At 43.4% G+C, this 25,358-nt stretch overlaps 1 protein-coding gene across 1 annotated transcript in view; it reads left to right on the top strand.

Annotated features, from left to right (window-relative positions):
- DNAH10 (dynein axonemal heavy chain 10) overlaps window positions 1–25,358 on the top strand; it is a 5,879,077-nt gene that overhangs the window by 4,635,791 nt on the left and 1,217,928 nt on the right. The window lies entirely within an intron of this gene.

Genomic DNA, 25,358 nt, shown 5'->3' with positions numbered 1-25,358 from the left:
ACTGATTATATTATGTGTAGAACTGGGATATTTTCTCTTTTTGTTTTACAAGTATGGGGTGAGTGTCCAGATTGTTATCTTTCCCTTAAGCTGTAAACAGGTGTTTTTGTAGGCATGTAGGCTTTAAAAATCAGACAAAATGATGAAAGTCATGAAAATGTTAAAGCTTACTGCAACTGCAAAGATATTAACTTGTTTGTTTTCCACTGGAAGATGTTCAGTGGAGTGAAGATGTCTGCAGCTGTGGGCAGCTGTGCAGTTTACAAAGACTTATTGCTGAGTATATTTCCATGGAGACAAACTGTCTGCAGGTGCAAGCAGTTAATTTTGGGAATTCTTTGCTGCAGAGAATGCATACTTTAATGGTACAACGGCAAGTAGTTCAGTGAAAAAAATTAAGTTTGAACTTATGGGAAGGGAAAAGAGGTAGCAACCATCCTAGCACCCTTAATATTTTAATGCAATTAATTGAATGGTGTACAGTTTAGTTTTATTTAAAGATAGACAGTGCAATTTTTTAGGGCTAAAAGTTGATGCTTGCTGAAAGCATGCAAAATGTTCTTCATATCTGGGGTGGAACAGAGATTAGAAAAATAAGACAGCAATTAGTGTAAGTGGGAGCACATTCTGTAGCATGTGCTTTAACATGGGTAACCTTAATGTTACATTAGATAATACCTGTAGGTCAAATTGAAGCAAGGTTAAACCTTATGTTTTGAAGGTGTACATTGCTTTGTATGTTTGTTCCAAGTTAATAGGGGATGGGGGCATTTTGTATTTAGTTTTTTGTTTGAGGGTTTCATTAAAACAAAAACATTTTAAAAAGGGGACGTAGGTTCAAATGGAGATGAGAAGAAACAATTGTAGAAAAGATCAGCCTGCCAAATCTTAGTACATACATGTAAAACAAAAGCAGGAAATACATTCAAAACACCTGTCATGTATGGTAGGTGGGTACAATACCTTTTATCATTATGGCAGTGCTGTCCATATTATCCTGGAATGTGAATGGTTTAACAGGTATAGATAAAAACGGAAAATATATTGAATTATATTAAGAAATGCACATTGCAAATAACAATGCTGCAGGAGACACATTTGGAAAGAAATGAGCATGTGAATTTGACAAAGAGAGGATTTTGGTATGGTTGTTCAGCAGAATATCATGGACAGAGAAAAATGGGAGTAATTATACTAATTGCTAGAGGGGCTCCAATAGTGATAGATGAGGGAAATAAATCTAAAATGGTAAATTTGTGGTAATATGGGGCTATTGGCAAGTTTCAATGAAAGGTATTTGTATTCCACTGTGAACTGGTATTATGGAGCTTATGAAATTTTGGGGAGAAATAATCAGCTTTTAGCATGGAATATTATTTACTGTATAGGTGGGGAACTGGAATTTAAAAGAGGGTAGATTTCTGAAGAAATTTATGAAAATATTTTGTATGGAACGTGTGACTTCAGTAGTAGGAACTTGGACAGAATTTACATATTATTTCCCAAAGTACATTAACTGGGCTAGACTAGATTGAAATTATATTTCACAGGAACATGTGCATTTAAGTGAAAGCTTTGACAGACATTTAATAAGTATTTCTGATCAAGCACCAATAAAAACTAAGATAGAAATTCAGGGTAATGAAGTAAAAATAAAACTTGTAAACACTGACATGGCTTACTATCAAAGTATACCCAAATTTATTGGTACAAGAAGTTTAACTGGCAAACTTCATCAGAAACAAATGATAACATTCAAATTCACATTTTATGCTACCAGGTGGTCCTAAGTAACCAATTACGATACATTGTTACATTCATCTTAACTTCTTAAAGAAACCACACTATTATATAGTAGATACTCGTGCTAGGATGTCAAATACAGTTAAACAGTATTAAAATTTTGCACTCCAATCTATCATATAAACATCAATAGTTTATACTAAAATTTCTCAACATTTAAAATAAATAGTAGTCGTGTACAGAACACTATTTAAAACCAACTAACAATTACAATAAATCTCATGTTAAAGGTACGACTGCACAATTGATGCACTTCATCTCTGTAAACTTCTTAATTTTAAAATACTAGAAATGGAACAGGTTTCATTCAGACCCGGAAAGTTGTAGGCATTTAGCCTGACCTGCAAGAATAGTTCAAGTTCTTCTAATTGTAAAGGTGTAGGGCCACCCCTAAGATCCTGTATAACATGGTAGATGGCCAAAAACCTAAATTTGTGTTCATTATTCATAGAAGTGTGCTTGGCCAGGGCATTTTCAAGTCTGCCCTTGTTAATGGCGTGTTGGTACTCATATATTCTTTCACAAAGCCTACGCTCCATTTTACCAATTTAAAACGCAGGGCAGAATTGGCACCTGGCCAAGTACACAACAAACCTGGAATTACAGTTAAACTTCGTTTTGAGTTTATACTGTATACCATTAATAATAAAATTATTAGTTACATCAATAAACTTACAATAATTACAGTTTTGGCACTTGTTCATCCCGAAGCCTGAGCTTTGATAGAACATTGTTGTTCCAAAAGAGTGTTTAAGCTCTTACCTTTCCTAAAAATTATTCTGGGGGAATCACCTATTTTATTATAAAGGCTTGAGTTAGTTTTAAACAATTCCCAGTTTTTCCGAAGTATTTCAATACAAAAATGACTGTCTGTGGTAATAAAACTTAACCCAAAATCATTGTTGGCCACACAGTCTTTATTAAGACCGTTGTCGATAGACTCTGTGTTAATGGTATTAACAGATTCTAATGTTAAACACTCGTCACCTAAAATTGGAGTATAAATGTGGATCTGAAGTAGGATATTCATTTGTCTGCAACCTGTGGGTTATGGATCCGATATCGGATCCGAACCGGCATAGTTTCCAGCTATGGATCCAAGCTCTCAGCTCCTCCCCTCACCCATAATGCCCTGCTCTACCCTCATGACCTCAGATCTTGTTTGCCGCGCTGGTAACTGGATGTGGTGTCTTTAGCTCTCAGCTAAGTGGTATTTTTCTTGTATAAAAATAGAAATTTTTGCTTTCTTTAAACTTTTGTGTGAAAGTTGTAGGTTCCTTTGTGTATTGACTGTTTTAGTTTAATTTAATTTACAGTAGTATTTTTTATTCCTCCCTCGCTGGGAGTGTGTGTGTGTGAGGCCTGTGTGCTTGTTTTAGTTTTGTTAAGTTACTTCTGTAACTTTTGGGAAGTTTTGACTATGGCTGACCAGCCTAAGTCATTCTTTTCTAAATGCTCGAGTGTGGCCATAAGCTCTCACCGGCTGATGGCCACACTCGTGTTGTTAAGTGTCTTGGGGTTGAGCACCTCACATCTGGCTGTTCCATTTGTGCAGGGTTCAACCCCAGGGCACTGAGGAGCGGAGGTCCAAGCTGGTCCTGGCGGGTCTTTACCGGACTCGGCTCCGACCCCGCTCGCCGGGACTCCGGCTGCAGCTGTTCCCCCCTCCTGCTCCTGGGACTCAAACTCCCGCTTCAGGACAGGAGAGGATGCTTCTAAGAAGGACGGAGGGAGAAGCACCAGCGGCGGGCCGAGACCTCTGTTTCGGCCCGCCTGCCAAGCTTCTCCCGGCTCCTGTTGGGCGGTCTCCTCCTTCTCGGCTCCGGTCACCTGTGTGCTTCTCACCGGGTCCTGAGGAGGAGGAGACCCGATCTCCGAGGCTATCGAGGAGGCATTCCAGGCCTACCTCGGTAGCCTCGTCGAGCATAGCCTTCGGATGCTGATCTGGACCGGATGATGCGAAGGTTCATCCAGGCCCAGATGCAGATGGAGTGCTCTTGCCTCCCCCTCGGGGAGCTCAACACCCTTTTCAAGCCTATCGCTCCTTCTCCGACCCGCTTCCGGGTTCGGAGCAGCTGGAGCCGAGCAGCCGGGCGGGGAGGTCGGATCCGATAGTACTGGGTACCGGATCCGACCATGCCCGTCGGACCCGATCTCGGAGCCTGGATCCGAGCCGGATCGGGGGATCAGTGCTCCTTGGCGCCGTCTGTGTCGGGCGCACTGTCGCCGGATCCGAGTGCGGCGCCGGCTCCGATCCACTCTTCGGATCCGAGGGAGCCGATTGTCGGATCCTTTGGTCGAGGTCGGCTCCCCTTGGCTTTTGATGTAGTGGAGAGGGCTCTGTTGAGGGTCTCGGACCCCGGCACTTGCCGGCTCCGTCCAGCTCCCTCTGCACTGGGCCAGGCTTCCACCATCCGGCCCTGGGACAGCCCGTTTCTGTGCCCCAAGTTGCTCCTATGGAGCAATTGGCTGCTGAGGACTCTTCTGACAGCCCCCAGAGGAGGCTCCCAGCATCACGTGCAAAGGAGGCACATAGACTCCCTGAGTCTCTCACTGAAGACACGGACTTGGAGGAAGGGAAGGCTCCCCAAGGTCACCCCCCGAGGATGTCTGCTTCGGACACATCACGGAAATGCTCCGTATCAGGGGGTGGTCTGCCCCAAGTCTTCCTCGGACGAGTCCGTGTTCTTGGAGGCATTGAAGCGGGCCCGTCTACCTCTTGGGTGTCCCCTGCCGACCCCTGGTGGACCTTATTACCACCAGGGCGTGGAAGGAACCGGACACCGTGGAGCCAATTCCCAAAAGACCTGACAAAATCCTTAGCCCGCCTTCTGACAGGACCCATTGGAGTAAGGGGCCTCCTGTAGATGCCATGTTGATGGCGGCCACAAGAGGGAACTGGCTCAGGAGAGTCCCTCAGTCCACCCACCGAGCAAGGAGTCTCGGATGATGGACCGCTTGGGGAAGCGGATGTTCAGTTCGCGACCTTTTCGGTGAGGGCTGAACTATTTGGCACGTTATTCGGATGCAGCGAGACCTTATTAAAGAGTACGCTGCATCCCCTGAGTCCATTTCGGAGGAGGACAGAGCTCTGCACTCCACCAAAATGGCCACTCTAAGGTCAGTCACGAATACTTCTATGCGGCTACTCTCCCATGCTACGGAGGCCGCTAGAGCTGCGGGACAGGACTGGTCGCTAGGCGTCAGGCCTGGCTCCGCCACTGCGATTTCTGAGCCCTTCAAGGCAACGCCCTTTGATGGTTCTGCTCTGTTTGGCAAGACCGTTCGAGGCGTTGACCCAGAGCGAGAAGGACGGAAGACGCTGTCTGCCGTCGGAATCCGCTTCTCTGCACCCCAGAGGCCCTATTCTAGGAACCAAAAGGGTCAGAAGAAGATGTGGTTCGAAGTCGCAGCAGTCCCAGCCTGCTCCGGACAACCAGTCCTTCCGTGGCAGAGGAGGACAAGGAGGACGCCGCCCTAGAGGCAGAGGGGCTCCCAGAAACTTCGGGTCCAGGGAACCTTTCTCTGAACGGCCCGCAGCAGCCCTGAGGGCTGCCCGACTGCTCTACTCTGGAGGCAGTCGGGGACGTTCGGGCACCTAGCGGCATGGGAGTCCATAACATCGGACCGCTGGGTTCTCCAAATCATATCCAGGGATATCACATTCCTTTCCTTCACCTTCCAAAGATGCAGTCCCTCCCAGACGTACCACCCGGTCAAAGGGAGGCCGCTTTAGCAGAAATTGGCCATCTGCTAGAGAAAAGAGCCATCCAGCCCGTTCCCCCAGACCAGATCGGATCAGGGTTCTACTCCAGGTTCTTTTAGTGCCAAAAAGACGGGGAACTAAGACCAATCCTAGACCTCTCTCTCCTGAATCTGGCAGTCCCCAAAGAAAAATTCGAATGGTCACTCTACAATCTATTCTCCCCTTCTGGGAGAATGCCACTGGATGTGCTCGATAGATCTCAAGGACGTACTACCACATCCTAATGGACAGGCGCTCCAGGAGGTTTCTCCGCTTCGGCTGGGAGCCAGTCACTACCAGTTCGGGTCCTTCCCTTTGGTCTCACCACAGCCCCAGGGTGTTTACCAAAGTACTAGCAGTGGTAGCGGCCCACCTGAGGCTTCAGGGGTGCAGGTCTTTCCCTACCTGGACGACTGGCTCCTTACCGCCCAACAAGGCATCTACTTCTCTCGGCGAGACTCCTTTCTCCATCTTGCTCCATTTCTGGGCATCACAATAAATACAAAAGTCCAACCTGGCACCCACTCAGCTCTTAGATTTCATAGGGGCCAGACTAGACACAAGGAGTTTACGAGCCTTCCTTACTGCGGACAGGATTCTGAATCTGCAGCTCCAGGTGCGGGCCATTCTCCATTCATGTTCTGTTCCAGCGGAGTTGGTCCTGAGGGCTCTAGGGTCCATGGCTTCGATAGCTCTTCTTCCTCTTGCCAGGCTCAATATGCGCATTCTACAGTGGACGCTCTTAGTACAGTGGTCTTACCTTGCTCTCCCCATGTATCATCCCATAGCGATCAGCAAGGCTTGCAAGCGGTCCCTCTTGTGGTGGCTCCACTCCCGGATCTCCACAGGTCGCCCATTTTGTGCTTCTCCCCTATCGCCACGGTGACCACGGACGCCTCCGCCTCGGGTGGGGGCACTTTGCGGGCCGGACAGTCCAAGGCACGTGGAACGATGCAGAGACCTTACTGCATATCAATGTTCTAGAGATGAGAGCGGTGCTCTTAGCGTTGCTAGCACTTCAGGACTTTCTTCCCTTGGGAACAATTGCGATTCAGTCGGACAATATGTCTGTTGTCTGGTACATCAACAAGCAAGGGGAACAAGGTCTTACCCTCTTTGTCGAGAGGCCATGAGAGTTTGGGAATGGGCAATCTCCACCAATCGCTTTCTCATAGCAACGCACATTCCGGTCGGTCCAACATCCTAGCGGACAAGCTCAGTCGCACCATTCTGACCCCTTACGAGTGGTCTCTCAATTGTCAAGTAGCGGGCATATTCGCACGGTGGGGAACTCCTTCATGCGATCTTTTGCCTCTCCCTCAAACACCAAGTGCGACAGTTTTTCGCTCTGATACCTCCTCCCGGAGGTACCCCAAGAGACGCTCTGGTGCATGCTTGGCCACCCGGTCTTCTGTATGCCTATCCACCCTTGCCTCTGATGCTGCAAGTTCTTCAGAAAGCCTCTCGGGTGGGTTGCAGAATGATTCTCATTGCTCCATTCTGGCCTCGACAGATCTGGTTCCCCTTCCTAAGGTCTCACTCGGTGAATCCTCCTTGGATTCTAGATCCCATCCCGGATCTGATATCCCATCCATCCTGCATTCCTCCTCCGAACCTGGACAACCTGAAGCTGACCGCTTGGCTGCTCCAGTTCCACTCTTGATAAGGACTCGGTATTTCTTCACGGTAAAGGCTATTTTGGTGGCGGCTCATAAACCAGCCACTAGAAAGGTTTACGAAGCAAATGGAAACGTTTCTCTGTGTGGCGGAGCGGCAAGGCCTAGATCCCTTCACGGTTCCTCTCCGTAGTGCTTGATTTTCTAACCTCTCTCTTTAATGATGGTGCCAGCAGTTCCACAGTCAAAGTTCAACTGGCGGCAATTTCTCACTATCACATTGGTCAAGAGTCTAATCCTCTTATGTCAGCCAAATTATGCAAAACCTTACTTAAAGGTACTTTCCTTCTCAGGCCCCTATTAAGCAAGCAGTTCCTCCTTGGGACCTTTCTCTGGTCCTACAGGCCTTGACCGCTCCCCTTCGAGCCAGCGGCTACAGTGGACCTCAAATTCTTGTCTTATAAGACAGCCTTTTGGTAGCCATTACATCAGCCAAGAGAGTTTCTGAACTTCAAGCTTTATCAGCTAAACCTCCTTACTTGGTTTTTATCCGGACCGTGTCTCCCTCAGGACCAACCCGTCCTTCCTTCCTAAAATCGCTTCTGAAGCAAACATCAATCAATCTATTAACCTCCCTGTTTTCTTCCCTAAGTATGAAAACAAAGGTGAATATAGGCTACACTCACTAGATGTTCACAGGCAACTAAGATTTTATCTCAACAGGACAGCTGGTCATAGGCAATCCGACCAGCTGTTTATTTCCTTTGCAAAATTCAATTTGGGCAAGCCAATTTCCAAAGTTTCTTTGTCCCGCTGGATTTCACAGTGCATTTTATTGGCTTATCAAGCGTCAGGAAGGCCCGCACCGGAGGGTGTTCATGCCCATTCAACCCGGTCAGTATCTACCTCAGCAGCCTTCAAGGCTAGGATTCCTCTGGATGATATTTGTGCAGCAGCTACATGGGCTTCGTCTCATACATTTATTTCTCACTATAAGTTGGATCTTGCATCCAGGGGTAGAGCATCCTTTGGCTCAGCGGTGCTCGGAATATCCTTCCATGATGGCCGCCCAAGATTCAGGTAGCTGGGGACTCTGTCCCACAGGTTGCAGACAAATGAATATCCTACTTCAGATTTAGAAGTTATGTACTCACCATAACGTTCCATCTGAGTAGGTGTATTCATTTGTCTGCAACCATCCCGCCCTCCTATCCCCCTGGCCTTTCAGTTTCCTGCATATTACTGGTTACCCTTTTGAGGGTATTGTTGCTTTGGCAAACTCGATCTGAGGTCATGAGGGTAGAGCAGGGCATTATGGGTGAGGGGAGGAGCTGAGAGCTTGGATCCATAGCTGGAAACTATGCCGGTTCGGATCCGATATCGGATCCATAACCCACAGGTTGCAGACAAATGAATACACCTACTCAGATGGAACGTTATGGTGAGTACATAACTTCTAATTAAATCTCCCTTTGTGGAGCTAGTATAGCGAATTTAGTTATGGCCCACTGGGAATCAGAATTTGTATTTAAGAACAACACATTTTGTGATTCTATGATTTATTATACACGTTACCTGGACAACATTTTCATCTTGTTAAAAGGTGATGAGGTAGTTAGCAGGAATGTGTTGAATTATTTCGACCAGACAACACAATTTTTACAATTTACTTCAACATTTAACACAGAAGCAATAGCGTATTTGGATATTTGGTTAGCTAAAAACCACAACACGGGTCGTTTTGTGGCAAAGATACACAGGAAGAGTACATATTCAAACATATTCCTGCATTTTTCTAGTTGTCACCCGTTGCACCAAAAACGATCAGTTATTAAAGGCCAATTAGTGAAAGCCTCACGAATGGTCAGTCAAGATGAAGACTTAATAGAAGAATGTCAATTATTGGGAACAATGTTTGTCCAACGTGGTTATCCTGAAATTCTCTTAGATAGATTAATCAACAAAGTTAGAACTAAGAGATTTAACCACATTTATACACCAATTTTAAGTGACGAGTGTTGAACATTAGAATCTGTTAATACCATTAATACAGAGTCTATCGACAACGGTCTTAATAAGGACTGTGTGGCCAACAATGATTTTGGGTTAAGTTTTATTACCACATACACCACAGACAGTCACTTTTGTATTGAAATACTTCGGAAAAACTGGGAATTGTTTAAAACCAACTCAAGCCTTTATAATAAAATAGGTGATTCCCCCAGAGTAATTTTTAAGAAAGGTAAGAACTTAAAAACCCTTTTGGAACAACAATGTTCTATCAAAGCTCGTAGCCTTGGGATGAGCAAGTGCCAAAACTGTAATTATTGTAAGTTTATTGATGTAACTAATAATTTTATTATTAATGGTATACAGTATAAACTCAAAGCGAAGTTTAACTGTAATTCCAGGTTCGTTGTGTACTTGGCCAGGTGCCAATTCTGCCCTGCGTTTTACATTGGTAAAACGGAGCATAGGCTTCGTGAAGGAATATATGAACACCAATATGCCATTAACAAGGGCAGACTTGAAAATGGCCTGGCCAAGCACACTTCTATGAATAATGAACACAAATTTAGGTTTTTGGCCATCTACCATGCTATACAGGACCTTAGGGGTGGCCCTACTCCTTTACAATTAGAAGAACTTGAACTATTCTGGCAGGTCAGGCTAAATGCCTATAACTTTCCGGGTATTTTAAAATTAAGAAGTTTACAGAGATTAAGTGCATTAATTGTGCAGTCATACCTTTAACATGAGATTTATTGTAATTGTTAGTTGGTTGTAAATAGTGTTCTGTACACGACTAGTATTTATTTTAAATGTTGTGAAATTTTTGTATAAAGTATTGATGTTTATATGATAGATTGGAGTGCAAAATTTTAATACTGTTACACTGTATTTGACATCCTAGCACGAGTCTCTACCATATAAAAGTGTGGTCTCTTTAAGAAGTTAAGATGAATGCAACAGTGTATCGTAACTGGTTACTTAGGATCACCTGGTAGTATAAAATGTGAATTTGAATGTTATAATTAGTTTCTGATTAAGTTTGCCAGTTAAACTTCTTGTACCAATAAATTTGGGTATACTGTGATAGTAAGCCGTGTCAGCGTTTACAATTCTTGGTTAGTTGTCTTTTTTTGTTTCACAAGTAAAAATAAGACACTGGTACTTTTCCATCAAACTTTTTTGACATGCCTCCTCTTAGCCAATGATCAAGGGGCTACAATCCTCACCACTGACATAGGTGGAGAACATTCACTGTGAGAAAAATAGACACACACAGTATTTTCAGATGCAACCATCTGCATCCAGTACAGTTTCCCTTAAGTGCACACAGGGAATGCACACACCATTCCTGGGGCTGAGCTTTCTCTCCAGGCCCCAAATAAGACTCCCCACTGACCAATGTAGAGCTGAGTCCTTAGCTGAGTGTTCCAAGTCTTCCACCACCCTGTCTGTGAAATCAGTGCTCTCAGTGTTCCTGTTCACAGTAGCTGTCACACGCGCACTCTCTGTGAGATTTGATTTTCACACACACACACACACACACACACACACACACACACACACACACACACACACACACACACACCTTGTAAAAGCTGGCAGAGCTTACCTGCTCTGCCACCTCCACCCAGACTGTAAGGTAGATTTACTGCTGCCAGAACACCTGAAGCCAGCTGCTTTAAGGCTCTTACCAGGGTACCCAATTACACTTAGTAAAATTAATACTTATACAAATGATAGTGTTTAACCAAGCAGCAAGACTTTCAGGAATGTGGAGCCACAGTGACACTAAATAAATACAAGTAATCTCAAAGGTTAAATATTTTCTAAAAGACCATCCACAATTAAAGGTTCAGGTATATTTAATAATAAATAATAAAAAAACATGAAAATACTGAATATCTGTTTACATTAAACACCAAAGTTTCAATCACAGGAAATATAAAAAAATAACACAGATGGAAAGACTCAGATACAGAAATAAAACAACATTTAGCTAATCTCACTATATTTTTTTAACCAATTGAAGGATTACTGTCCCCTAGTTACTTACTAAAGCAAGGCAAGATTAAAGTGGATGAGTGTCTTGTCAGGTCCAAAAACAGAGTGCACTCTTCACATCGCTCACTAGTATTCAAATATAATTTTAGTGATGGCTACAAAATGACATTACATCTGGTCACCTGACTCTGTGGTTCCCATACTAACATTTCAATAGAAATTGAGCCAGGATCTGGCACTGATGTGTCACAGTATATACACAGAACTTTAGCTAAGGTTTATTACAGCAGCTGAAAACTGTAAAACAATTCCAACACTTCAGTCTTTGCTGCAGAAACTAACAAGCCATTCTCTCACACCCCAAGTAGCAATCAGTTCACCACTAAGGACGATAGAGCAGGATCCCAGCCCAGGCATTTCACAGGCATTGAGTCTCCATCTCTGGCTGCATTCAGACCTGTAAGATAAAATCTTTATGGCGTAAACCAAGTCATGTAATTTCAGGCTATTTTCCTTAAGGTTAGCTGGGTTGAGCTTAACCCCTTCCCTTTCAGTATCCTCTGTTAAAATATATACATTTAATCAGTTACAACAATACAGTCTGACATACATGTATATTGCTTTTCTGTCCAGCAAGATCCACTGTTGATACATTTTTAACAAAAGCAGCTTAGAAATACATCTTTAGCACAAGCAGATGTACAGATCAGTTTGATATCCAAATGGCATATAATTCTTTAAAAATCTCCAGCTAGCTATACTAGCTTGTGTTACACATGCACTGCCCTACTGCCCTGGCACATCATCACATCTCTCCCCCCTTTGAAGACTCAAGCTAGTTTTTCAAGTGGCCCTGGAGGAACATTGCTTGAGAGAAATTAGCCTATTTGGGAACACATTAACCCATACCCTGTCTTGAGAGCCCATGTGCATTGGAATTGCTGCCCCCACTATGGTGCTGCACTGTCATGTCAAATGCCTTCAACTCTAGGCTTCACCTTAATAACTTGGCATTTTGCTGGATGGCTTGATGTAGCCATGTTAAGGGATTGTGGTCTGTAACAACAGTGAATTTCCTTCCATACAGATAGGGCTGAAGTTTTTGGAGTGCCCATACTATGGCTAGACAATCTTTTTCTACAGCTGCATAACATTCCTCCCTGGGTTGTAGTCTGTGACTGAGATGTACAACATGGTCCTGTTCTTCCTTTGAGGAAATCTGGCTGAGTACAGCCCCCACCCCTTGGTTTGAAGCATCCACCTACACAACAAATTCTTTGCTATAATCTAGACTGGCTAACACAGGGGTCCCCCCAAAGCCCCTTTAAGCTTTTGAATGCCTGCTCACAGTCTGGGGTCCACACAACTTTGTCTGGTCTGTTTTTCCTCATCAGGTCTTTGAGGGGGTGCAGCTATTGTGCTATAATTGGGAACATGATTTCTATAGTACCCTACTGTCTCCAAGAATGCCCTCACATGCTTTTTGGTGGATTTCTTTGAAAGTATAACTAAGGCCACTAATGAGGTCAAATCTGTGTATACAGCATGCCTCAACTTGGCAAAGGTTTTTAACACAATCCTACATCCACGCATTACCAATAAACTTAGCAAACTGAATATAAACCCCTTCTTTGTAATATGGGTTGCCAACTGGCTCACAAACTAGACACGCACTATCAAAGTGGCTGACTCCACATCAACCAGCAGACCTGTTACCAGTGGAGTGCCACAGGGGTCAGTGCTGGACCCCCTACTGTTTGGTATATACTTCTTAGAAGTTCAGGTCAAAACTAAAGAGTTTTGGCTAACCAAGTATGCAGACGACTGAAAACGATGTGCAATCATTGAATCCCCAAATAATGTCAGTATACTCTATTATGGTCTCACACAGACCGACTGGTGTATTAGTCATGGTCTCAAACTGAATGCAAAGAAATGCATCAAAATTCCCTTGAGCACAATGTCCATTCACACTATCAAATCAATATTAATACTCCAAGTACCTATGAAGTGGTAAGGGACCTGGGATCACAGATTGACCTCGACCTTAACTTCTACCACCACATATCTACCATTGTAAGGAAAGCTTTCCACGTAGCCTGCTTGATTAGTAAAGACATTGCCTCAAGAGCAAAAGAAGTTATAACGCCCTATACTCAGCACTTATCCGGCCCATAATTGAGTATAACACCCCATTCGGTATGTACCATACTAAGCATCTACAGTAATTAGAGAGATCTCAAAGGTTTTTAACAAAGAAGATCAAGGGCCTCAAGCATGTGCCGTACATGGATCAACTAAAATCCCTGTCACTATTCTCTGTATCATATACACTTCTTAGGGGAGACTTATGCCTGGCCTACAGGGCAACACAAGACTGAAACCTAATAAACTTGCTGCATATCCATAAATCAAATAGATCTAGGGCTACCCACTCCAGAGACTTAAATATGGTCTGCGACTTAAATAGGACATGCTGGAGGGACAGATTTATCTCCCTGCGACTGCCACATCTTTGGACCAGGCTACCAATTCATTTGAAACAGAGCACCTCTATGACACTGTTCGAGGAACATGGATGACTGGATGGGGCACAGTAAATTCTTACCAGGGATGATGCCCACAGCCCTCCTGGACATGGGCAGTCATCACTAAATAAAATCTTGGGTATTGACTAGTACCTCTATGGTGTTACATTGGGTTGAAACAGCTAGGCTTAAAATGACATTGTGTCAATAGCTTGGTAATCTTCTATGATCCTATGGTAACAGGGACAGGCATGCTCTGGCCTGATCTTATCACTCCCCACTCTGTGTCCCAAGTAGGAGATCTCTGCCATACCCACCTGATACTTACTTGGCTTAATGGTTAATCCTGCCCTTTGCAGTCTGCCCAGGACTTCCCTGACATGCTGAAGGTGACCTTGCCGAGAATGGATGTAGATGGCAATATCACCCAGGTAAGCAAGGGCATAATATTCTGCTTCTGCTTGTATATGATCTACCAGCCTCTGGAAGGTCACTGGGGCATTTTTCATTCCAAAGGTCATCTTCCTGAACTCATATAATCCAAAAGGAGTCACAAAGACTGACCTCTCTCTAGCGGTGGGAGTCAAGGGCACCTGCCAGTAACCCTTGGTCAGATCAGTAGTGGTCAGACACTTAGCCCCACCCAAATGCTCTAAGGCTTCATCTGTCCTAGGCATGGGGTAAGCATCTGACTCTGTGTGACTGTTTAGTTTTTTGTACTCCTCACATAACCTGGTGCTGCCATCTGTTTTTGGTACCAACACCACTGGGGAGATCCTTTATCTCCTCCTTCAGTGTCTGTCTGACTCACTTAGGCACACTGTGAGGGGCCTGCTTGATAGGTCTTTGGGGTCCTGTATCCACATTGGCTGCACCAGGTGGGTGCACCCAAGTTTCCCATTGAACATGTCCCCAAACACCTGTAACACTGCTCGAATTTCTTGAACCCGGGTAGGGGATAGCCACTGGGACATTGCTACCCTTTCACTGAGGTGTCAGGTCTGGGCCTCACTAAGGAGATCAGTCACCAGATCACCCTCAAACTCCTCCTGCCACCCACTGCAAATACTCATCACAAGGGCCTACCTGTCATGGTAAGGCATCATTATGTTCACATGATACAGTCTGTGCCCCTGCCTCCTGCAGAGCAGTTTTACCATGTAGTTAAAAATCACTGACCTTCCTTACCACTTTGAAGGGTCCTTCCCAAGCTCCCTGCAGCTTATTGTGTCTGATAGAAATGAGCACCCTAACCTGCTGTCTCACAGCAGTCTCTGAGGCTCGAACATTCCTTTCATAACAAACCTCTTCCTGCTGTTGGGCTCCTGCCAGGTTCTCCTGGGCCAAGTCCAGGAGCTCCCTAAGCCTTGTCCTGAGGTTTAGGACATATGCCATAATAGACTCTTTGTGGGATTCATACTCACCCTCCCACTCATCATGAGTCAAATCCAAGGACCCCCTCACCTTATGCTCATACAGCAACTCAAAGGGTGAAACACTTTGGATTCCTGGGGTACCTCACTCTTTGTAAACTATATATGGGACAAATATTTGTCCCAGTCTCTCTTAAACTGGACTGCATATGCCCTTAACATGGTCTTCAGTGTAGAATGTAACCTCTCCACAAGACCATTATTCTGGGGTTCGTAGGGGGGTAGTATTTAGGTGTTTCACCCCACAACACTCCCACAGACAAGCCAACAGGCCTGACATGAAATTGGCACCTCTGTCAGTCAGTATTTCTCTCGGGAAACCTACCCTGCTGAAAATCTCTAACAAAGGATTTGCCACCTTCTCTGTCTTGATTGAGGACAGAGTCAGTGCCTCAACAGAGCCAGTGCCTCAGGGTATCTAGTAGCATAATCTACCACCAGGATATATTTCTTCCCTGTGGAACTTGGGGTTCTTGGAGACCCCACAGTATCCATAGCTATCCCCTGAAATGGCTTCTCAGTCACAGCCAAAGGCATCAAAGGAGCTTTGACCTTGTTTCCTGCCTTCCCTACTTTTTGGCACTAACCACAGGTTCTGCAGCACCCTGTTACATCCCTTGCAATGCCATGGCAATAAAAGTTCTACATAATACATCACTTGGTATGCTTTATGCCCATATGACCTGCAAAAGGAATTTAATGGGCTATGGCTAGAAGTGCCAGATGGTAGGCTCTGGGCACTACCAACTGCTGTATTACCTCACCCTCTAGATCTCCTTCAGGGGTCCACTGTCTGTACAGTAACCTTTTGTTCCAGTATACAGACTCACCTTTTCCCTGAGAATCAGGTGCCACCTTAGCTACTTCCCTCAAGCCTCATAATATAGAATCCAAGAACTAAGCCTGTCTCAACTTTACCTTTGTGACCCTTCCCAGCTCCACTTTCACAGGATGTCTGGTATCTTCTGATAGCAGTGCCTCACTGTCAGCCTGGGTACTACCACTCACCTCTGCCCTTGCAGTCACTCTGTGCAATGGAACATCTGTACCTATCAGCAGCTGTGGCTCACCTTCAGGCTCACTGCTACAAGGTAGCTCCCTCCCTGAAATAGCCACATCACCAGCCTTGGCTTCAAGTGTGGGGTCTGTCTGGGTCTCCCCCAGGTTACCAGACCCACATGTCTGTCTCCAAGCCTAACTGCATGCACACAAGTTACTGCATTATAAAAATCATTCCCTATCAAGACATCTGCAGGGATATCCTCAAACACACCTACTTGCTTGCTTCCTTTTCCAATCTCTCAGTCAAGGTGAACTCTAGCCAAAAGTATTTGGAATGGGGTCCCTCCGAAAGGTCTGACTGGAGTGGACTGCCAAGCAAGTACTGCTCCTCTTTAACCACTGCAGGCTTCACAGTGGTTATGTCAGACTGGGTCTTTCTTGGCAGTGGCCTGTTTCCCGTCCACTAACGTAGGATACAAACTCCGATGATAGTTTGGCACCCCTGTTACCTCCAGACAACTTACTACTGGCATGCTGTTATTCCCACTTGCTGGCTCCCCCATCTTTTGTTCCCCACCTTGCTTCAGTAGACATTTGTATGCTACATGGCCCTTCTGGTTACATTTGAAACATCCAAACCCTGATCCTGGCAATATACCTGAACTACTGGCTTCCCCTTTTACTGGTGGACTCTGTTAGGGTGGTTTAGGCTGCCCACCATGAGTTCGCTTATATCCATGTGCAGGACTGGGTGTCCCTTTCCTGTCCAGTGATACCCTGCTTGCTAGGTGTAGGTCTCCTTTTTCCCCATCTTATTTGCAGTTACATTCCTTGTCTGCCAACCAGATTCTCATATCCTCAGGTAAAGTGCTAAGAGCTTGTTCCATCAACAAAAGGTCTGCCAGATTTTCAAACGTGGTTACCTGACACCCACTCACCCACCTATGAACATAAGTGCTTAGCTCAGTAATATAATCACATACACTTTCATCTGCCTACGTCTATGCTCACAGTTCTTTTTGTAAGCTTCAGATGTTAACTTAAAACATTCCAATAAGCATTATTTAACCTTATCATAATTTAAACATACAGTATCAGAGAATTTAAAAAACAGTAGTTACAGCTTTACCATGGAGTAAAAGGTCAGGAACCATACCCAGACCCCTCGGTCAACATCATACTCTTTACATATTCTTTTAAATATGTGAATAAAGCTATCAGAATTATCACCTTCTGTATACTGTGGAAGAAATGTACTGTCCTTTGTTACATCTGATGTTTGTTTATTCCCTTCCTCATTACCTCCATGTTCTTTTCGAAGAGTCAGCATGTCTCTCTCATGTTGATGTTGCTTCAAATTTTCTTTGGCCTCCAAACTCCGCCTTCTCTCTGCTGATTCTAATTCCATACATTTTACTAACTCCAGATGGGTTTTTAAGTCATCTGTGGAAAAGGTGTACTGTCATGTTTCTGAGGGCTGCACATCCCCATCACCAGAATGGTTGTCTTCCTGGTTGCTGGTCTGTGCTGCAGCTACGACTAAGCCTGAAATCATTTCTTCTTTAGCCAAGTTGGCATGCACCAGTCTCTGGATTTGCACACCTTTCACAACTGGTTCACTGCCAGCTTGCCATAATCATCTGCTGACAACTTGGCTGAGTTCCCTGTCTAAACTAAATTAAAAAATAAATAAATAAAACTGTTGTGTAAAATGAATCTCTGCATGTTTATCTTGGGGCTGCTGAGAGTACACACACCTTTAGTGACAACCACTTATAGGCTACAGCAGTTCAATTAATATCCCACCACTGCCACCAATATGTGACATCCCTTCTCTGGGTCAGAGAAGAAGGACCCTCAATCCTTACCACTGACGCCTGTGGGGAACATTTACTTTGAGAAAAATAGATGCACACAGTGTTGCCAGATGCAACCTTACACCCAGTACAATTTCCCTTAAGAGAACACAAAGAATGCACATTCCAGCCCTGGGACTAGTCTTTCTCTCCGGTCCCCAAATAAGACTCCCCACTGACCATCATAGAGCTGTCCTTAGCCAGGTGTTCCAAGCCAAGTCCTCCACCATCCTCTGTGTGAAATCCGTGGTCTCAGTGTCTCTGTTCAAAGTAGCTGTCACACACACTCTCTTTGAGATTTAATTTTCACACAGACACACACACACACACACACACACACACACACACACACACACACACACACACCTGGGAAAGGCTGTCACAGCTTACACTCTCTGGTACCTCCACCCAGACTATAAGGTAGATTTACTGCTACTAGAACACCTGGAGCCAGCTACTTAGGCTCTTACCAGGGTACCCAATTGCACTTAGTAAAATTAATACTTATACAAATGGTAGTGTTTAACCAAGCAGCAAGACTTTCAGAAATGTGGAGCCACAGTGACACTAAATAAATGGTAGTACTCTCAGAGGTTAAACATTTTATAAATGACCAGCCACAAAGAAAGGTTCACATATATTTAATAATAAATAATAAAAAAAACATGAGAATACTGAATATCCATTTACAATAAATGCCAGAGTTTCAATCACAGGAAATAAAAAAAAAAAAACAACAACAACAACAATACAATGGAAAGATTCAGAGACATACAGAAAAACACAACATTTAGTTAATCTCATTATATATTTTTAACTGATTTTAGAATTACTGTTCCTTAGTTTAGGCAAGATGAAAGTGAATGAGTGTCTTGTCAGGTCCAAAAAACAGAGTGCCCTTCTCTCATCTCCCACTAGTATTCAAATGCATATTTAGTGCTGGCTACAGAATGACATCACATTTGGTCACCTGACTCTGTGGCTCCCACACTACCCTCTCACTAGAAAATGAGCCAGGATCTGGCACTGATGTGTCACAAAACACACACACAGAACTTTAGCTAAGGTTTATTACAGCATCTGGAAACTGTAAAACAATTCCAGCACTTTAGTCCTTCCTGCAGAAACTTAACAAGCCATTCTCTGGCACCCCAGGTAGCAATTAGGTCACTACTAAGGACAAAAGAGCAGGATCCAAGCCCAGGCTTTTCACAGACATTGCATCTCTGGCTGCATTCAGACCTGTAACTTAAAATCTTTATGGCCTAAACCAAGTAATTTAATTGCAGGCTATTTTTCTTAAGGTTAGCTGGGCTGAGCTTAACTTCTTCCCTTCCAGTATCCTCTGTTAAAATATATGTATTTCATCATTTGCAATAATACAGTCTGACATACATGTGTATTGCTTTTCTGTCCAGCAGGACCCACTGTTGATAGATTTTTAACACACGCAACTTTATAAATACATCTTTAACACAAGCATCTGTACAAATCAGTTTGATATTCAAATGATATATAATTGTTTACAAAACTCCAGCTAGCTATGCTGGCATATGTTACACATGCACTGCCCTACTCCCACTAGCACATTATCACATCTCTCCCCCCTTTTAAGACTTGAGCTAGTTTTTTCCAGTGATCCTAGAGGAATGTTGCTTGAGAGAAATGAGCCTGTCTGGGAACACATTAATCCATACCCTGGCTTGAGAGGCTATTTCATCAGGGTCCTTTCATTTTTTTCTAAAACCTCTCATAATATATTAATGGTGGTAGTTGTTTCTCTCCTAGGCCTAGGCCGTTTCTCTCCCTTTTCTTCCTCTGTTTGTTAGAGTAATCTTAGTACCATCTTTGGTATTTTATTTCCCAAGTTTGTGGAACTTTTTGGTACCATTATTGATATTCTGTCCGTTCTTCTCTAGCTTCAATGTGTATTTCTGTTTGTCTTTCAGGGTTGTTTCAGCCTCCTTTGCAGGATGCCAGACGAATCTACAGGTTTTAAAAAAATGTTCATCATGTAGGCACAAAATACCCAAATCAGATGCCCACTCTGAGCGCGTATATTGTTCCGGCACTGTTCATTTTGAAGTCGTGTGAAATTTGTTCTGGCTTTAACCATAGGGCAGTGGTTGAACACAATTGCAAATTTATTCTCAAAGGTAACTTTCTTCCTCTTCCACAGTATCTGGAGATTCCTCTTCCACTGCTAAACCCACAGAAAAATCTCAAGGGGAGAAAGGTGATATTACCAAAGAAAAATCAAAAGAAAAGACTGAAGTGTCAATGAGCAACTCTCCTGGCTGCTTTCCTCACTCAGCACTGACTCTGGCTTTGCGCCTTTAATTAGAAGCTTTTCCAGGGCCCCTGAACAGCTGCTTGACTGTTGCACTCTGGAAGCAATCGATGGGCACTTATCCCTGCACCTAGAAGCCTGCACATCCATCACCAAAGTTGTTTTGTTGCAGAGAATAATTACCAGAGGTTATTATATTTCCTTTTCCCTTCCATACCCATTCATCCATGAAAAATTCCCTTACGTATCATGCCATCAGAGGAAGGAAACAGGCTCAGGGATAGAAAAGCTTCTAAGCAAAAGAGTCATCCAAGAGGACCCACCAGTCCAACATGGATTTGGAACTTATTCAAGATTCTTTTTGATGCCAAAGAAGACAGGGGACCTCAGGTCAGTATTGGACCTCAGCCACTTAAACCAGTTTGTCCAATACTCCATGTTCCAAATGGCCATAGTTCAATCCATTCTTCTATTTTGGACAATTGAATGTGATTGCTAGATCTCCAAGATGTGTATTATCACATACAAATAGATAGTCCAGAAGATTCATTTGCTTCTAGCTGGGAGCCAGTCACTTTCAGTTCAGAGCCCAGCCATTTGGTCTCATGACAGCCCACGGGCTTCACCAAATGTGTGGCAATGGTTGCAGCTCACCTGAGATTGCTGGAATTCCAGGTGTTTTCATACCTTAACAGCTTGCTTCTCACAGCTCTCATCAAGCACCTATTGACATGTCCTAGGGACTACCTGCTCCACTTATGTCTGCATCTGGGGCATCACAGTCAACTACAAGAAATCTCACCTCCTTCCTTTTCAGTCCCTGGAGTTCACAGGGGCTCATCTGGATGCAGTTTCTCAAGTAACTCAGCTTCCTTAGTCCATACTGCCCAAATTACAATTTCAAGCGAAAAATCTTCTGTCTTTTCAGTCACCACCAGCCAGGCTGTCCTTCACCTTCTGGAGTCAATGGCAGCCTCCATAACCCATCTACCCTTAAAGAGATACTGCATGAGAGTACTATAATAGACTCTAGCAGTCCAATGGTTTATGAGTCAGTATCCTATGACATCTGCTATTTGAATCACAAAGATATGTGACAGCATGTATCTAGATGGATCCACACACCAGATGTTTTACAGGGCTACTGCTTTGTTCTCCCACTTCCCAAAGCCAAGGTGACTATGGATGCTTCCCAGCTGGTGTGGGTGAGGCATTATCTGGGACATACAGTTCAAGGCAAGTGGTCCCCCTTAGAGGCCGATCTTCACATCAACATAGTAAAGATAAGGACAGTCCTTTTAGCATTGCAGACTTTTCATGACATCCTACCTCAAGGGCAATTGCTATACAGACAGACAACATGTCAGTGGCCTGGTACATCACAAAACAGGGGGGAATAAGCTCTTACTCCTTGTATCAGGAGGCAACAAGAGTGTGGCAGTGGGAAATCTCTTCCAACTGCTTTCTTATAGCAACACGCATTCTGGAGAAGTCAGACATTTCACTGGACAGACTAAGTAGATCCATTCTTATGTCCTAAGAATGGTCTTTCAGTCTTTTAATGGTGGAACATATTTTTAGGCAGTGATGCCAGCCATGCTGTGACCTGTTTATCTCTGTCCACAGTTCCTAATGCAGCAGATTCTTTACCCTAATCCACCAGAGGTGGAGTTACCAAGGGATACTCTGATCCATGACTGGCGCTCTGTACTCCTTTATGTCTAGTCTCCCTAGTCTCCCATACCTCTCATATCAAAGTTTTTACAGAAAGCTCATCAATGGAAGAGCAAAGTGACCCTCACTTTCCCATTCTGACCTCAACAAGTGTGTTTCCCTTTCCTCTGGTCTCATCTGATATACCTTCCTTGGGTTCTGGATCCCCTTCCAGATCGTCTGTCTCACTTCTCCAGGCTACTGCACCTGGACATGCAAGCCCTCAGTTTGACTGCATGGTCTCTTCACTTCCAGTGATAGCTAGACAGTCCAGGCTTTCTTCCCAGGTTTTACACAAACATACTTCTTCTCAAAAAGTCTCCACTAGGAAGATATACAAGAACAAATGGAAACAATTCTCTATTTGGGCTAACAAGATTATTCTAGACCCCTTTTCAGTGCCCATTCCAGCAGTTTTAGAATTTCTGGCTTCCATTTTTATAATGGAGCAAATTGCTCTCCAATCAAATTACATTTAGCTGCACTCTCCAGTATTCATGTAGGGAAAGATCATTTGTTATTGGCCTCCATTAGGTTATCCAAAGCCTTCCTTAAAGGTACATTTCTGCTCAGGCCATCTATCAAGAATCCTACCCTTCCTTTGGTCTTGACAATTCTTCTCCAGGGCTTTGCTTAGTTTTAATTGGAACCACAGCAAAGGCTGATTTAAATTTGTTATCATGGAAAACCATTTTTCTTGTTGCCATTACATCTGCTAGAAGAATTTTGGAACTTCTGGCTTTACCTTTCCAGCCACCTTATATAATTTTTCATAAAAGCAGGTTTCTCTTTGCACCAATCTTTCATTTCTTCTGAAAGTAGCTTTTGAATTTGTACTTAACCAGTCCATTAATTTAACAACGTTCTTCCCAAAATTCTCCAATAAAGGGGAATATGTGTTTCATTTACTGGCTGTACCCAGACGGCTGAGATTTTATCTCCACTGAACAAAAGCTTTCAGGTAATCGGACCAATTGTTTATTTCATTTTCAAAAGGGGTTGGGAGGGTGGCCTGATGGTTAAGGTGTTTGAAAACACAAGGTGCAAGGTTTGAGTCTCACAAGGGATAATTGGCTAGGCTTAAAATGGCTCGCAAGGGCAGTAACTTAGTACTAATCTATGAACCTATGAACCTAAGTTGGGACAATCATTGTTTAAATTTACATTAGCATGATGGTTCACTGAATGCATTTCTTATGTTTATAAACACAAGGATTTGTCTTTAACAAGTCCACAATGAGCTCATTCCATGAGGTCAGTCTCCACTTTTTCTGCCTTCTTATCCAGAACTTCTATAGATGACGTTTCTGCTGTTGCTGCTTGGTCCAGTGCTCATACCTTTGTAGCTTATTACAAGTTGCACATACTCTGTAGGAACAAGACAGTGTTTGGTTCTGCCATAATCTGGAATATCCTTCCATAAGACCACCCTGGGTTGTTACTAGCTGGGGAATCTGTTCCAAAGGTCTGGAAAGGATGAAAAAGACAACATCAGATACAAAAGTTATGTACTCATCATAACGATGCATCTGTGTTGTCTGTTTTCATCCTTCCTCAACCTGCCCCCTCTGTCCCTCTTTCTCTCAAAGAAAATATCCATATGGTCTCCTGGTATGACCTGGAGCTTTTCACATTTGGTCTTTCCCTCTCTTAGCTCCAGATACCTTTCCTGTCATGTCTATAGACATGTAAAGAATTGTTTCTCTTTCTGTGTGTTATTGTCCAAGGTAATTTTGGTCTTGGGAGAGGATAACGGGTAAGGGGAAGAGCTTGACCTACAGCTCCAAAGTCTGAGAAGTGGCCAAAGTCAGATCCAAAACCCAAAGGTTGAGGAAGGATGAAAACAGACAACACAGATGCATTGTTATGGTAAGTGCATAACTTTTCATCCAATCATGCTGTAGAACTCCAGATCTGACATAATCAGAAAAGTGAATTATACAAAGTTATAAATAAGAGCACACAAAATACCCATTTTTTCTCCTATGTGACCATATGTCTTTTTTAACTTATTTATTTATTTATGTATTTAATTTGGTAACCGGGGTAGAGCACTGATCCAAATAGACCTAATTCAGTCTCAACCCGGACAAATATAAATGAAAGTAGACAAGCAAGTTAAGAAGTATAATGACTACTAACAAAATGTCTGAAGATAGTGATGAATCAATAATAGTAATAATAATAAAGTGCACAGTACAGGGGACAGTAGGAAGGGGTGGTTAGAGTAAGGAGCATTAAAAGAGTATCTGCTAAACTCATGGACTTGCTTCTGTGCTGATCCAAATTAATTTCTTCCTCCACACTCTTTTTCAGTCTCTTCCATACATGATAACTGCCTCTATCTCTCCTGTCCTGGAGAATATATTTATTATAAGTCTATAGCTCTGTAAGATATGTTAATTTGTCTATCTTCAGGTTTGAACTCTCACAGGCATTCCTCTATATTGTATTATCCTCTCTGTCTCTGCAGTCCTTTTCTCTGATTTTTACTTTATCTCTTATAGGCCACCCTGCAACTGTACATCTACTATTTTATTTCACTTCACTTTTTTACTGACTGTTAAATTGCATGGTATTATATTTTCTTATGCTAAATTTTGCCTTACTCCTGTAATAATTTATATCTTGATTATGCATAACATCTCTGTTTTTACTTATTTGTACTAAGTTTGGTTTAATTCTTTTTCCAATTATGTATTGGACAAAACTGTATATCTCTAATGTTAAACTGTTTAATTATTACTGTATTAACATTCAGTTGGAGCTTTTCTCCTTGATTCTCTGCTGAAAAAGGGCATCTGCCCAGTTGGTCTAACCCAGTTAACAAATGGCAAATAAATAAATAATAAAATAAGACCATGGCATCATCACAACGTAAGAGAGAGAAAAGTAAGGGAGGTCAATGGTAGTTTACTAGTGAAAATGAAAAAAAAAGGGGGCGGGCCAGAATGGAGCACTGAATGACTCTTTTAAGGAGAGGGGTAGAAGCAGATAGTGTTGTCTGAAACTGAACAGAGAAGTACTGGTTGGAAGGATCATTTTTAAACCAGGGAACTGTATTGGGACTAATTCCAGTTTCAGTTAAGTGATCTAATAGAATGTTATGGTCAACCAGATCGAAACTGCTGGTGAGGACAATAAAATGTCCAGAATGCTGTAGAAGATGTTATTCGTGTTTCACTGTTGCAGTCATTACATTTGGATAATCTGCTGGCAGGTTGCCCTCAGTCGGCCTGATTATCAAAGTCTTGGGTCCTGCATCTGTTGCTGTCCCTTCTTCCATGACGTCAGGTCATCAGGAGTATAAAACATGCAGCCGACGCCATTACATCAGTCTTTCTTGCTGCGCAGTGCC

This window comes from Protopterus annectens, chromosome 4.part0, assembly GCF_019279795.1.
Source record: "Protopterus annectens isolate FY-2018-M chromosome 4.part0, PAN1.0, whole genome shotgun sequence".
NCBI lineage: Eukaryota > Metazoa > Chordata > Ceratodontiformes > Protopteridae > Protopterus > Protopterus annectens.
The sequence above is the reverse complement of the archived record's forward strand: the minus strand, read 5'-3'. Positions and strand labels throughout refer to the sequence as shown.